The sequence below is a fragment of the Canis aureus genome, chromosome 11, assembly GCF_053574225.1.
Source record: "Canis aureus isolate CA01 chromosome 11, VMU_Caureus_v.1.0, whole genome shotgun sequence".
Lineage (NCBI taxonomy): Eukaryota > Metazoa > Chordata > Mammalia > Carnivora > Canidae > Canis > Canis aureus.
Window position 1 is genome coordinate 61190962 of NC_135621.1, and position 14260 is coordinate 61205221.

At 39.5% G+C, this 14260-nt stretch overlaps 1 protein-coding gene, 1 long non-coding RNA gene and 1 pseudogene across 3 annotated transcripts in view; 1 reads left to right on the top strand and 2 right to left on the bottom strand.

Moving 5' to 3' along the window:
• Positions 1–8693, top strand: part of LOC144324184 (cofilin-1-like) — a 65722-nt pseudogene extending 57029 nt beyond the window's left edge. The window contains exon 2 of the transcript XR_013389609.1: positions 7517–8693. The product of XR_013389609.1 is annotated as a cofilin-1-like (transcript). The remainder of the gene's footprint in view (positions 1–7516) is intronic.
• LOC144324185 (uncharacterized) overlaps positions 1–14260 on the bottom strand; it is a 196262-nt gene that overhangs the window by 168175 nt on the left and 13827 nt on the right. The window lies entirely within an intron of this gene.
• LOC144324190 (uncharacterized) lies at positions 7326–11622 on the bottom strand. The gene is made up of 2 exons (XR_013389637.1): positions 11371–11622; positions 7326–7637 (listed from the first exon to the last, which is right to left on the bottom strand). It is a non-coding gene; the product is annotated as an uncharacterized LOC144324190 (long non-coding RNA).

Consider the following 14260-nt stretch of genomic DNA (forward strand, 5'->3'; position numbering starts at 1 on the left):
AAATAGAAATAATATATTCCTCCAGTTTAGTGAAGCATAATGCAATTCTTGTTTTTGGTAGAGTACCAACACCAGGGATGACATCAGCACAAATCACTGGAGCATGAAATAGAACAATTTTTTTAACCTATTTTGGATCACACACAGATATTGTGAAAATCTTATGAAAACTTGGAGCCTTCTCCCCAGAGCAATGTATATTTGCTCTTACATAAAATTTTGCATACAATTTCAAGAGGTTCACAAGCCAGAAGAACATAACAATATGATTTTGTATGTCTTTCAAAGATAAAGCATTGTTTTAGCTCTCTAATTAATCCCACAGGAATAACATGGTGGATTTGTGTTGTAGCTTGCTTGTACCAATTGTTTCTGGGCTAGTTAGCTTTTTTTTGGAGCTAATGAGGAAGGGGGTCACAGGTTCAATTCATTTAGGGGTCATTTGGTTGTCATACAAAGAAAAGGCCTTTGCCATATTGCTGGCCCACCATCTTGCAAATTTATGCATTTTTCTCACCAATGAGAGAATGGATGGCTAAGAACAAATCACCATTTCTCTTGGAAGGAAAATTCACAAGTGCTTTTCCTTGCTTTGAAAATATAAATAATTATATAATTATTGAAAGCAGCAATGTGTTATAGAAGGAGAATGAGGGTCAAGAGCCTGGAACCAAAGTCTGCCATAAACTAGCTAACTGTATGATTTTCAGCAAGTTATTTGGCTTCTCTACATCTGTTTTCTGATTAATAAGAAGATAGGACTACATAATTAGATATATTCCAACTCATAAACTCTAATACTAAGGATCGCTGTATATGAAGGAGTAAGAACTATGTATAGTAGCAAAAATGAAAGTACATACAAATGGGGAATCCCTGACAATATTCAAATGATTCCACAGTAATATGAAGTTCCCTGATTGAAGCATTCTTATCACCATCATTGATTATAGGAAAACTTAAATCACAACAAATGTGACATACTAATTTACTTTTAAGTTAACCTAAATGGATTTATGTTTATATATATATATATATATATATATATATAATGTATATACATATATATGTATAGTATATATTTTGTATTGAAGTCCATGCTCCTAGCTCCTAAGAAAATATACATGCGCCAGTAAGTTAACAAAAGGGAATATAATTTTTTAAATATCTCAAACCTTGTTGGCTCAGTAGAAAGGGGCAGGAAGAGATCCTAAAAGGAACCCATCTCTGCTGTAAGTCGGAAAAAAATCAGACAGTTTCTTTGTATAGGCTGATGAAGCAAAGTACAAATTAAAGCATTTAATTACTAAACTTGCACTGTTCATGGTAAAAACACTACCTATCTTTAAAACCTCTCTGTATTTCTTTTTTTAGATGTGACACACACACACACACACACACACACACACAACACACACACAATGGATAAACACTGTTAAGTCATGTTTCATGGTTTTGGTGTTCTTGTTTTTTCTTTTTTTGCCACACCAAAAAATGCATCTATTTTAATTTGTTTTATAGTCTGCTAATTTGGCTACGGAGCTAATGCCCATTTAAGGGAATATGGTGTGGGACGACTCTGTAGCAATATTAAGTGAGAAAGCCATATGTTTCTTAGCCCCACCATACTGTCTGTGACTGCCCTCACCCCTTGTGGGTTACCTTTTTCATCAGATAGGCCTGCAGTGGGCAGGATGCCTTTTTTACAGGTGTTTGGTGGAGCTCACACACAAAATAATGATTTCTAAGGGGAGAGAGGTGTGTAAAACATCCAGAAATAGCAACTTGTTTTCACTTAAGATGCAATCCACAGAGGTCTGCTTCAGACTCTTAATTTATGGTATTATCTGTATGTATCATAAGTGACTGCCTGCCCCTAGATAGCTGACACAGTGCCCAGAATATTCAGAGCTGTTTTCGATCATAGAAAAGTATTCGAAGCAAAGTTACTACGCCACTAGGTTCAGTGACCAAAACTGAAAATACATTTCATCAAACAAAGTATTCCAGGTTAAACTCCAAGGATACACTCACCTGTGAGGGGATTAAAAAGTACTAAATCATTAAATATGTCCACAATAGAAAACCTCTTTTTATAAATTATCATTATAGTCCCCTGTAATTTGCTATTTTGGGGTACCACTGAAATAGAGCAGCAAAGGGCAGAGATGTACAATAAAGTCAAGAGGGCCCTCAACTAAGCAGAAGGTTAAACACGGGCCCTGACAGCTCCCATCATCTGAAATTATATTTTTGTAGTTTCCCTGAGCTCAAGAGAATTCTCTTCTACTGACTCATTTGCTGCCCAAATTAAAGTGTAGGTGCACACAGCCTCAAAGAGGAAATCAAACAAGAGAGAGGGTATAAAAACAATACAACTGAAGAAGCATGAGGTTTATATTTTTATGCTAATGTGCTGGTAAGAAAAGGGCTCCATTTGGGGAGCAATAAAGAAAGGGTGGGGGGGAGGCTGTGAGCAGATCTCAGTAAAAAACACAGAGGCTTTCTATGCAGATGGGGGATTTAAAAGAAGTAAAATGATAACCACATAGTCAAGAGACTAGAAAAGAGACCTTGATGTTTGATAGTTGTAATAACCTGCAGAGTGCTCTAATGGCTCGGGGATCAGGTGCAGAGCTCCAGCAATAACGAGAGCTGAATAATTATCTCGGCCGTATCTGTATCACCAAAGTCCCAGTGTATGAGCTATATAAGGAGGCTTCTGCTGCCTCTCCAAGATTTCCTGAAATGTTAAATCACTGATTTGGGAGCACTTCCAGCATTAGTACTGCCCAGTTAGAAAGAAATAAAGCCCAGAATTCTCCTGTGGCAGTTCTAATGTCTTTGTTAATTATGAATTATGGGTAAACATGCAGACTCACAGAGGTCACGGCTGTCAGCAACAATAGTTTTCAAGAAGGATTTTTACGAGGGTCTTTTTCACTCCACCATAATGTCCATTTTATATACATAAACAGAGCCAGGCATACAAAAAATGGTGTTTGCTTTTTAGGGGAGCTGTATTTTTTTTCTCTTTTTTTCCTTCTCTTCCCCCTCCCCTTGTGTGGAGGCATGTAGCCACAGCCAAAGCAAAGCGGTTCCTAACTAGAGTTCTCCTCTGTGACTGACAACAGCTGTACCATTCCAAGGACTAGACAGAAAGTGTCGCTGGGGCTGAGGCTGGGTTAATGATCAGACACTGAAAACCACCTCTTTCTTGTTAATCGAGTAAGCGGGCAGTTGGGTAACCCATCAGCAGTGGTCACCTTTCACATACAATGGAGAAACAAAAGCTGCATACAGTATGCTTGATTAACCTCACTTAAATGGCAATGCTAATCTCAAATCTATCCCAAGAGTGTATATAAACAGGATTAAAATTATATTATGTGTGGATCCAGCCCAACAAAAGCAACTGGCACAAAATCATTTTAATTAGGTGGTAGCGGCTGTAACTCATTCAACTTTGGCATTAATTCTTTGTATCCCATCGAAGAACTTATGGGTCTTCCTGTAAGACAGTGTGAATGTGGAAGAAAGGAGATGCCTGGTGGGTAATAGTCACTCTCCTGCCTCAGCTTCACATGTGATGCGTTGACATAGAGACAGTAGTGTAGACAGTACAACCAGAACAATATTTGATTAAAATATTTGGAAAATCCGTGACAATCTTGGTACATAACTTTCTCAAGGTAGACAACATATCTAGAAAAATGTGTTGGCAGATTTTACCAGGCTGACCTTCAAATGTCCAAAATTGGTCATATTACTATTCCCTTTGGAGACTATTTTCTTTGCACAGAGCAAAGAGAGAACTACATTAACCTCTGGATGTAGGAGAACCAGATCTCAGGGCCAGGCCCCCTCATTTCTCCTTCTGGCCTTTCCTCTCCTGGTCTATGGAAATGACATTTTCTCATCATGGAGCCTAGAAGGCCTCTCCAGGTTCTAGCTCAGAACAGACATCACAGGGCAACCTCCCACTGACCTTTCTTGAGGAAGGTCCTTTGTTGACTTGAACTGACTCTTAAGATAAAGGCCAAGCAAGGTTAATCACACCCCAGATCATATAAGAGAAGATGCATTACAATGCATTACGAAACTTTCTCTTCAGTTTTACAGGGAACACAGAAATGACATGGAAGCACAAAGCCCAGAGAGCATCAGCTAACTCCAATTTCTAGAAGGTGGTTCTGTCCTTCTAGACATGTGCTTCCCAACAATGCAAGTCTCGCTGTACATCTCTGAATTATGTGCAAGCCCTTGCGCTTTAAAAGTCATCCTGTTTTCAAATCTGTTTCTTAGGAGAAACAGTAGCTAAGAGTGGGTTGATCTTTCTCAACCAATTCAAAAGGGAACATAAAGAAGAGTCTTACAGGTAGCCTGGGTGGTTCAGTTGGTTGGGTGACTGCCTTCGGCTTGGGTCATGTCTCAGGGTCCTGGGACTGAGTCCTGCATTGGGCTCTCTGCTTGGCAGGGAGTCTTCTTCTACCTCTGCCTCTCCCCGCTGCTCATGCATGCTCTCTCTCTCCCTCTCAAATAAAATCTTAAAAAAAGAAGAGTCCTACAGATGTGGTTTCCAGGACTAAGCTCCCCCTACCCCAACATTCCCGAGGCCTAGATGAGCCCCACGTTTCTCTCTGCCCTGCTAGAGAAAGCACAGCTATTGGTATGGCACATTTCTCTTATTAAGAGCTCATAAGAAATTTAGGAAACTAGTACGTATTAAATATTTACTATCTACCTTGGAACAGGCACTGCTTTCCTATGCACCTCTAGCACAAGACTCCCCAACCCTCAGAAGTTCAGACATAGTACCACTACCCAGGGCCTACCCCCACCCCACCCCTACCCTGGGATACTCATGTCACTTGTTATATGCATTTATTATTATTATTATTATTATTATTATTATTATTATTAACCTGACTATATAAAGTGAATTAACCAACCAGGGTGAAAAAAAAAAAAAGGAATCTGTCACTGGCTTTAACTGAAAACTCCTAAAATATAGATATGTAGTTCTCTAACTTTTGAGGATAATGACTTGTAGAAAATCTGACCATAAATATCTTCAACTTCTGAGGGCACTTGGTAAAAAACTGGATTATTCTGAATGAAGATGTGGGAAGAAAGAGAAAAGTGAATTCAATGTGCCAATCTAGTGAAAGTTAAGGCAAATTCTGAGTGAGGTGGGAAAAATGTGGCTTGGCTTCCCTCGAAAAACTGTATGGACAGTAAAGAAGGTAGTAATGAGAGAAAAATCCAGCATAGCAGATAAAACGAGCTTCTTTGCTAGTTGATTTTTGGTTAGGGAAAAGGAGAGAAATTGTTTTATGGAGTCAATAAACCAATTCTTATTTCATAATTTCTTAAATCTGTTTGGAGTAAAAAACCAAACCGTGTCTCCTAGGGGCAGAATAATTTTCACAGTGTGTTAAAAATAAATCTTGCTATATTTAAAATTTTTTTTAAGTTTTAAACAAAGTCAGCTTATGTGCCAGATTACCAGAATTCAGAAAAGCTCAGGAGTCAGGAGGAAAAAAGTAGGGCTGATCTGGAGTTTGGCCATGGCTATCGTGAGAGAGGCGATTTGATCCACTCAAATGTCTCCTTAAATCAAGCTTCTATTTTCTCTCTACTCTCATTTTCACTTTTGCCTTTTAATGTTGCTTGAATCTATTCCAAGTGTCCTTCGCCATGGCAACACCTGCAGGTGAAGGCCCTGCTCCTCGCTGCCAGCCTCGCCAGTGATGAAGAGGCAACTAATCACTGCACAAGGAGAGGAGTGCAATCTCCAAGACACCCATGAACAATTTGAGTGTGAGGGTGTCCCTGAAGCACCCTCTTCTCACAGGTGTTTAACCTGTGTAGCCATATACCAGGAAAAGGGAAAGTAAACAAAGACTCTTTCCCTGGTGTGTGCATTTTATCATCGCCCCAAAAGTGATGCCTTCTCCAAATGTGTATTAACCGTCTCAAGGTGTCTGTTCTTTCAGCAGCATGTTTAGGGTCCCCAGAGTGGAGAAGGAGCACTCTCTCTCTTATTTCCCTTCCTCTCTCAGACCTCTGAGTCCATGAAGCAGTGAGGCCAGCCCTAATACTGTCCCTTAGATGACAAGTTGTAATGGCCAGGACCAAGGTGCATGACATCCCTGCCTCCTGGGCCTCTGCCAGTCATTCCCCATTTCTGAAAAGACTCTTACTCAGAGATGTTTTCAGTCAAATCACCTAGGTTTCTCATTCCTGCCATCAGCAAAAACAGAATGTTATCCAATTCTGTTGGATCACAGCCTTTCAATTCAAGCTCTTAGAGCACCTCATGAACCTTGTGTAGGTGCCAGGTACTGCCTTTCTTCCCCTTATTCCAAGGGACAAACAGGCACACAAAAGTCAAGACTGACTCAGTGTCTGCATCCAATGACTCAACCCCAAGGCTAGCAAGAGCTCTGAAGAGCTGATGGTTCCAACTACCCACTTACCCAGCCTGTCTTTGTTAGTGATTATTTCTACAAAGCTTTATACACCTTGGCAGGTCAAGGAGACTACATGTAGCTACGCAGTATCATTACCTGTTGAGACTTATTGCAAAGTGTTCAGTGTGATTTAAATTCTATGTAAACTTCCTATTTCTTTCTATTTACAGTGTTGACATATTATTCTCTAAAATTTGCAATAGATGGGGCTGACACTGACCCAACTGGGTAGTAAGATAATTGTAGGACTTGAGCTTTATGTGAGGCCTTCAAATCTAAACTCACGTAGAAAACCACACTACCTGTTCTACTCTCAAGAAGTCCCTTCTCTGACCATAGCTGTCGGTAATATTACATTCATTCCTCCATCAAATGTCAAACCAAAACTTTTCAGAGGGACTTTTGCTTTGGAAGCTTCTGAGGTGAAAGGTCAGGAAGTTAGTTGCTGGCAACCAGCAGTCATAAATCTCACGAATCATCTTGATGGTCCAAAGAATGTCCCCAGTGGTGATAGACTCCTCGCCACTGTATCTTCACTGCCCATGAAACCAGTTTGACTACCTTCTCCCAGGTTTCTTAAGCAGTACATTCCCTTTGAGGTGGTGGTTACAGGACCTCCTTCATTAGGTTGTTACAAATGTCCAATGGATTAATACACTGCTTAAAAAAGTTGCTGGCCCATAGTGATCTTTTAATAAGTGTTATTACGTAGGAGAAAGAGGAATTAGGGAGGAAAAGAGAAGACAAAGCATCTCAGATTAAGATTAAATTACTCACTCGAAGACACACTAGCTAGTAGTATAGCCAGGACTATAAAGTTTCCAAACCTCTCATACACAGTATGACCACTACGATATGAAGCAAGTGCCCAAATGAATTATTAAAACAGCTACATAGGAGATAAAGATATATACACATCCCATGTTAAGGACAATTTCAATTTTGAATTTAAAGTTTTAGTTTCATCAGTCAGATCCCAGCAGCAGCTGTGGTGTCTCTCGTCTTTTCCATCTTTTCTTGCTGTCTCCTTTCACATCCAGAAACATGGCCTCTGGTATAGCTGTCTCTGATGGCGTCATCAAAGTGTTGGATGACATGAAGGTGTGTAAGTCGTCAACACCAGAGGATGTGAAGAAGCGCAAGAAGGCAGTGTTCTTCTGCCTGAACAAGGACAAGAACGTTATTTGGAGGAAGGCAAGGTGATCCTGGTAGGTTATCTGGACCAGACTGTAGAAGACAGCACCTATGCCATCTGTCCAGATAGTCCAGCTAGGGATGCCACTATGCCCCCTATGATGTAATTTCAAAACCAAGGAGACAAGGAGGAGGATCTGGTGTTTATCTTCTGGGCACCTGGGTCTGAAGCATTTAAGAGCACAGTGATCTAAGCCAGTTCCAAGCACATCATCAAGAAAGGGCTGACAGGGATCCAGCATAGATTATAACCAAACTACTATGAAGAGGTCAAGGACCACTGTACCCTGGCAGAGTAGCTGAAGGGGGTTAGTGCCAACATCTTTCTGGAGGACAAGCCTTTGTGAGACCCTGCCAGTCTCTGGCCTAGAACATCTGGCAGCCCCAGATCTGACCTTGGGTGTTGCAGACTTTCCCCTTCCTGCAGATCAGAGGTGCTAGGGGGATCTCAGTAGGGAGAGGACAATTCCTTTACCCCAGCTGCCAAACACTACCCTGATCTTCCTCTTGCCTCTTTCCCTAACAGTTCTGGCCTTTCCAAACTTCTTTTGATCTTCTGATTCCTCTTGGGTTTAAGTAGACCTACTGTCCCCAGGCATCTCAGTTTGGGGGATGCTGTATTTTTTTTAATGACACACTAACACCCCACCTGCTCCTCCTCTTTCCCACGCTGCCAACTTCTACTCTTGGTACTGATTCTGTGCTTGTCTGTTTCATTGTGTATATAAATGTAATGTTGTAGAGATGACTCTCTCCTTAGGCTGCCTGGTTCCTTTTCCCTTGGCTGCTGTCACTCATGATGCAGGACCAAGAAGGGACTGTCAACGAGGGACACATACAATACAAAAAAGACTCTCTAATGGGAAAATAAATAAATAAATGTTTTAGTTTCCCAATTTATATGCTTACACTAGGTGTATTAAGTTCCAAAAAAGATATTAAAAATGAGTTTTATATATACACATATATATGTATATAAATGCACACATACATAGACACACACAGAGAAATTCTAGTATTTTCCCATAGCCGGTGGATCATCTTGCACTCCCCACTGGAGAGATGCCTGGTATTTTTCACCTAGAATTGCAGTTTAGATTTCACATGTCTACTTCCAGTTTGTGTGCTAGTGGACAACAAAGATGTAAGACTCGTAAAACTTTAAATTTAAGTAGCACTGTCTGACATCATGTGAATACTTAATAAATACACATTGAGTATTCTGGTCTTCAATAAGAATGTCTCATTAGGGTGGAATAGAAGAAAGGGTGGTAAGCATCAGCTTTCATGGAAATCTGAGCTGATTCCAAAAGCCCTAGTTGAAATAGAAACTCATGCCTCCGTATTTCCCAGTGTTCCAACTACAGTGACTTATACATAAAAGATGCCCAAGCAAAAAACGTGTTGATCTCTATATCTTAGGGGAATGTACACATGGCAATTCTTTTTCTAGAAACTTGACTGATAAGATTTTAGATTAAGAGATAAAGATGACCAAAGAAGAGGCTGGAAATTATTTGAACGTTGCTCCATATAAGCAGAGCCCCCTGTCCAGAGCTATCAACACTTACATTAAAAATCATAAGCTAAGGGGCACCTGGGTGGCTCAGTCGGTTAACTTCTGCCTTCAGCTCAGGTCGTGATCTTGGGGTCCTGGGATCAGAGGCCTGAGCTGGACTTCCTGCTCAGTGGGGAGTCTGCTCACACTCTTCTGCCCTTCCCCCCCCCCACCATGCTCACAAGCTCTCTCTCCCTCTCAATAAATAAATAAAATCTTAATTAAAAAATCATAAGCTATGAAGACATCTGTCATACAGAAAAATCACAGCTAATTCCATGAAACACAGCTACTTCTTGTTAATATTTATCCTGTTGGAAAGAATTTTGATCCACCATTTTAGCTATACTAACACTGACAGATTAAAGATATAATACACCAAAGTTATCTCCTTGGTAAACAGACAAGGACTAAAAAGTCTTTAACCCTAGACCATAATTCCTTTACATTTCTACAAACTAGACTTCCACCCAGCTGTCTAGCACTGAAAGTAAGATGTTCAAAACTGGAGCTTTACCTTAGTAATCGCTTAATTTTTCACTGCAATGCCTCTTCATGGATATAAAATGGATGGATTTTGCTTTAAAAAACTACTTCTTTTTTCTTGTAGTTTTTTTTCTAACTGTAATTATTTTCGTGTCAGAAATATAATTGTACTCCATATTGAAAGCTAACCCAGTGGGGAAATAATTTTGCACAATTACAGAAAGTTTTAATAAAAGACTGATAAGTAAAGTTTTGAATTTTTAATGCATTCTGCAGGCGGTTGAGTGCCTTTTGCCATCTCTGTCACTTATCATTAAAGCTGTGTGAAAGGGAGGCCCACCTGTTATACTTGACTTGATTGGCAAAAGTGTACCCTGACAAATAAAAGTGAAACAGACAAAAGTCAAAGTGAAAAAAAAAATTAAAAACAGTCACAGTTTCATTGCTAATTTAACATTAATGCCTCCCCTTTACCCAGAAAACTTTCTTTGTATTTAATATTCTGTTCTTACCTACTTATTAGCCTACCATTGTGAGTGTTAAATTCCTGTATAGCACACAGCAATAATTCATTTCTATAAAAGCACATCCCATTTCCAGGGCATGCTTTTTGGCTTAATTTGAAAAAATTACCCTCGTTTGACAGAGAAAACACTTTAAACACGCATAACCTACACATTTATGTGCAAGCGAAATCCGAAGAGTGTAATCTATCTAAGCTTTCTGTGATGAAGGCATCATGAGAGCCATCCTGTGAGCTGCACTGAATTTGCTCCAAGGCTACAATTTGAAGTCTTCCTACTGGTATATCATGCTAATGTTTGTTTGTTTGTTTACTCTAGCTTCTGCCAGACCCTAAACAACCCACCAAAATCTTCTTCGGTTTCTTCAGGTCAGTGTCCAGTAAGCATCAACAGCCTGCCAGCCTGGGAGGGCTGAGGGCTGTGGATTTAGCCCCGCTGCCCCTCTTCACACTGGCACGGCCAGTCTCGTGGCAAACATCAAACTGTCACTTGGTTTCATGTGTCTGCTGTCTAATAAGTTTATTTTGGATCAGACTGATTCGCCAGCATATGCTCAAGATAAAATGTTCAAATGATGCAAAGTGGGATTTTCAAATTATGATCCTGAGCACTTTTTTTTTTTCCTTATCCACTTACATGTAATCTAAAAATAAATACCCAGGCTCCACCAGGATGTGACAACTTCGGCAAACAAAATTGAAAATAGCTGCCTTACAATAGTCTCTCCCTCCAAGTGAAACAGGGGAAAATATACCTTTAGAGAAAAATACAGCGCCTGTTAAGGAACAGACGAGCTACTCACAGCAGGTTTGTGAAGAGAGGCACAAGGACATAAACAGCTCAGGATGGGTATCAAGCAAGAAAAAAACCAGCCAGCAATCACTGTGCTGAATCCCGGAAGGGGCGCGGGGAAGTGGTCACAGGTGATTGTCATGTGTGATAATTATTATTACTGTACACCTGCTCCTCCGCACTAATTAACTTTGGATATGCAAATCAATCCTATTGCATCATGCCCCTGCTCTCCTCCCCTACAGATAAGAAGATGTTCAGCTGCTGGATTTAATTAGGATAATGAACGCCAGGCCCACGGTGGCTTGGCAGGGGAGGTGGGGGGGAAGCTGTGACTGACCTTTTCTCCCAAAACGTTGACATTTTCTAAGGCTTCTGAACACTCGAAGTCACCTCCATGGCTGGGACATTGATAGGAGCGGATTGATGAGGTGTCATTAGAGGAGAGACGCCCTGGCCCCAGTGTTTGCTGGGAGAATACAGCAGGTGTTCTGACAAGGACACACACCATCACTGTTATTTGGCAAACAATTCTCTTGATTCACTAAAGTCAAGCATGCCAGCATTTCTTTATAAGAGAAAACAAGGCTGTTTTTCATAACCACCCAAAGGAGAGGTCATCACTAAATTGCATTTCTGAATTACTTTTCATTTCGCATCAATATATTAAAAAGGTTTCTCTTATTCCTCTCCCCTCATCCTCCTTCCCTCTGCACCCCTCCAAGCACCACCCCCACCCCACCCTGCCCAGATTTCTTGTGGCATGTAAGCCGAAAACATTACGTGACGGTATGTTAAAAAGGGTTAAGTTTGTTCATATTAATCCCTACAATTCCATTCCTATAATATAAGGTAAGACAAGGGCTTCTGTGATTAAATGGAAAGAGGGCAGAGCAGCGTCTTCTTGTTTGGATATCTGGTCTGCTTGTTTATCAAAAAATTGTTTTCAATTATGTATATATATATAAAAAGCCTTATTTGAATTTCAAATTCGAAGACATGCATACAAAATAATACTGAGGAACAGAGACTGTAATACGATTCTGTTTTTCTCTCTCTCTCTGATCATTTACTCGGCTTTAACTTTTTAGCCATCTGTGTGTAGAGCCTTTCCTGTATGTTCCGTTCTGACAATGGAGTTTTATGTAGTCATAAAATAATACCATATTAGATCTCTCTTTTTTTCCTATTCTCTTCTTACTGTGCTAAATTATAATAGAAGAATAACTTTAGGAAACCAGCCAATTTCACAAAGAGGTGAAATAAAAGCCCCTTGGTGTAGCTGAAAAATGAAGCTGATCAGAGCCCAAGAAGGCAATGCTAGTCCCATTTCTAAAGTAAAGCAGAAAGTTTCAAAAATTAACCAGGATTTAAAGAGGAAATAATAGGGGATCATTCTATTTCTATAATCTTGATAGGTTTCTATAATCTTGAGGTTTCATCTAAGAAATCAGAGTTTTATGATAGGCTACTCTTTTTTTTTAATATCCAAGAGATGATCTACTCTTTTTCTCTGAAAAAAAGCTCATTAATATCATAGGGTTAGTATCACAAATACTGTAATATATCCAACTGATATCATGTTGGTAGGCTAGAGATATTTAAATTGATCCTTTCTACAGTATTGAAAAAAAATCAGGTAGCCAAACTGGAGAACTCTCAGAGAATGTAGAATCTCATCATCTAATATAAAGGAAAATAACAAGTGTATATAAAGGAAAAGACAAATGTCTTTTTTTCTATGAGGTGTTATAAAGTGTTGGAAGTAGTCAGTGTTTGTCTCTTATACCAAGGATGTTATTTGAATGCTATCGATTACAGCTGGTTACAATAGTCCTTTTTCTGATCATATCCTTTCACAATGAAGTGTTCAGCATATATCAACAGTTAACAATTCGCAAGGTACAGCTTTTAGAGATTCTACACACGGACTATTAGAATGGAGCTGAATGTGTCATATAAAATGAGAGTAACATCATAAGTTTGCTTGTGTGTGTCTTTCTTTTTCCAGATCAATCACTTTGCCATTTGCTTGTTAATCGCTATTTTAGACTATCTCTGCAATTACTAGTATGAGCCCTTTCTCCTTACTCCTTCTTTATTTCCCATGCATTTCTCTTGAGATTTGTGCCTTTGGTCATAAGGCTCCCACAGCTGTATCTAGAACCATTTTGGACAGCTCTGTCTCCTTCTTGCTTCAGTATTCATTTCTCTGTGAAAGCCTGCGTTGCTGATTTCATTAAGAATATCTGCAAGTAGGTTGGTATTTTTATTACAACCTTTATTTGTTGTCAATCTCAGCACTAGAGAATAAGAGCTGTCGAACCAAGAACTAGACTCAACATTTTGGGGAAGGCAGTTTCTGACCATGGAGAGAAGAGGAGCAGGGGCATTTAAGACTTTTCTTCCCTGGTTCAGACAACTCCTGCCCCCAGGTTCCTGAGACACAGGGCATTGGCTGTTTCACCCATCCATGTGCTTGGTGCAAAAGGCAGAAAAGGTCAACACCTTCCCAGCCTCACCACGTGGAAATATGGTAGAAATTCACATCTAGAGAAAAGATCTAATTAAATCAGAATTTAAGGAATTAGGACTCAAAAGTCTTATTCACTAGTCACAGCATTAATTTGGAAGATATACCTAAACTCACACCTCGATCAGTTTCATCTTGCTTGCTGCATGTGTCCTTGGGCAAGTTCTTTTCTTGAGGTTCATCATTTCACTTATAAAATGAGGATAACAGTAGTACCTAACAGATTTGTAGTGAAGATTAAATGGAATAATAAGTTATACTGGTTTGCAATGCTCAGCTCTTAATATATGTAAAAAACATTGCCAGTGTGTCCAATAACATACTGGCAACGTATAGAGTAGCATATATAATAGTATGTGTGTGTGTGTGTGTGTGTGTGTATATATATATATATATATGCATGTATTTTATACATAATATATATACATAATTTTTAAAGTTCAAACTAATCTAGTGGTATTTCTCAAAACTGCTTATCTAGTGTATATATATCATCAGGGAATTTTGAGCAAAAGCTACTATTTGTAAAATCCTTTTGCACCACTATTTGGCCATAGCACCTTGTGTATTTTTGTTGGAATAGAAGAAATAAATACTTAAACTTAACTATCTCTTTTTCCTATTAAAGAGATAATAGCCAGAATGTTGGACACAAATAGAAAAATGGAATACTGAGATCCTGTGATCTTTGCACATG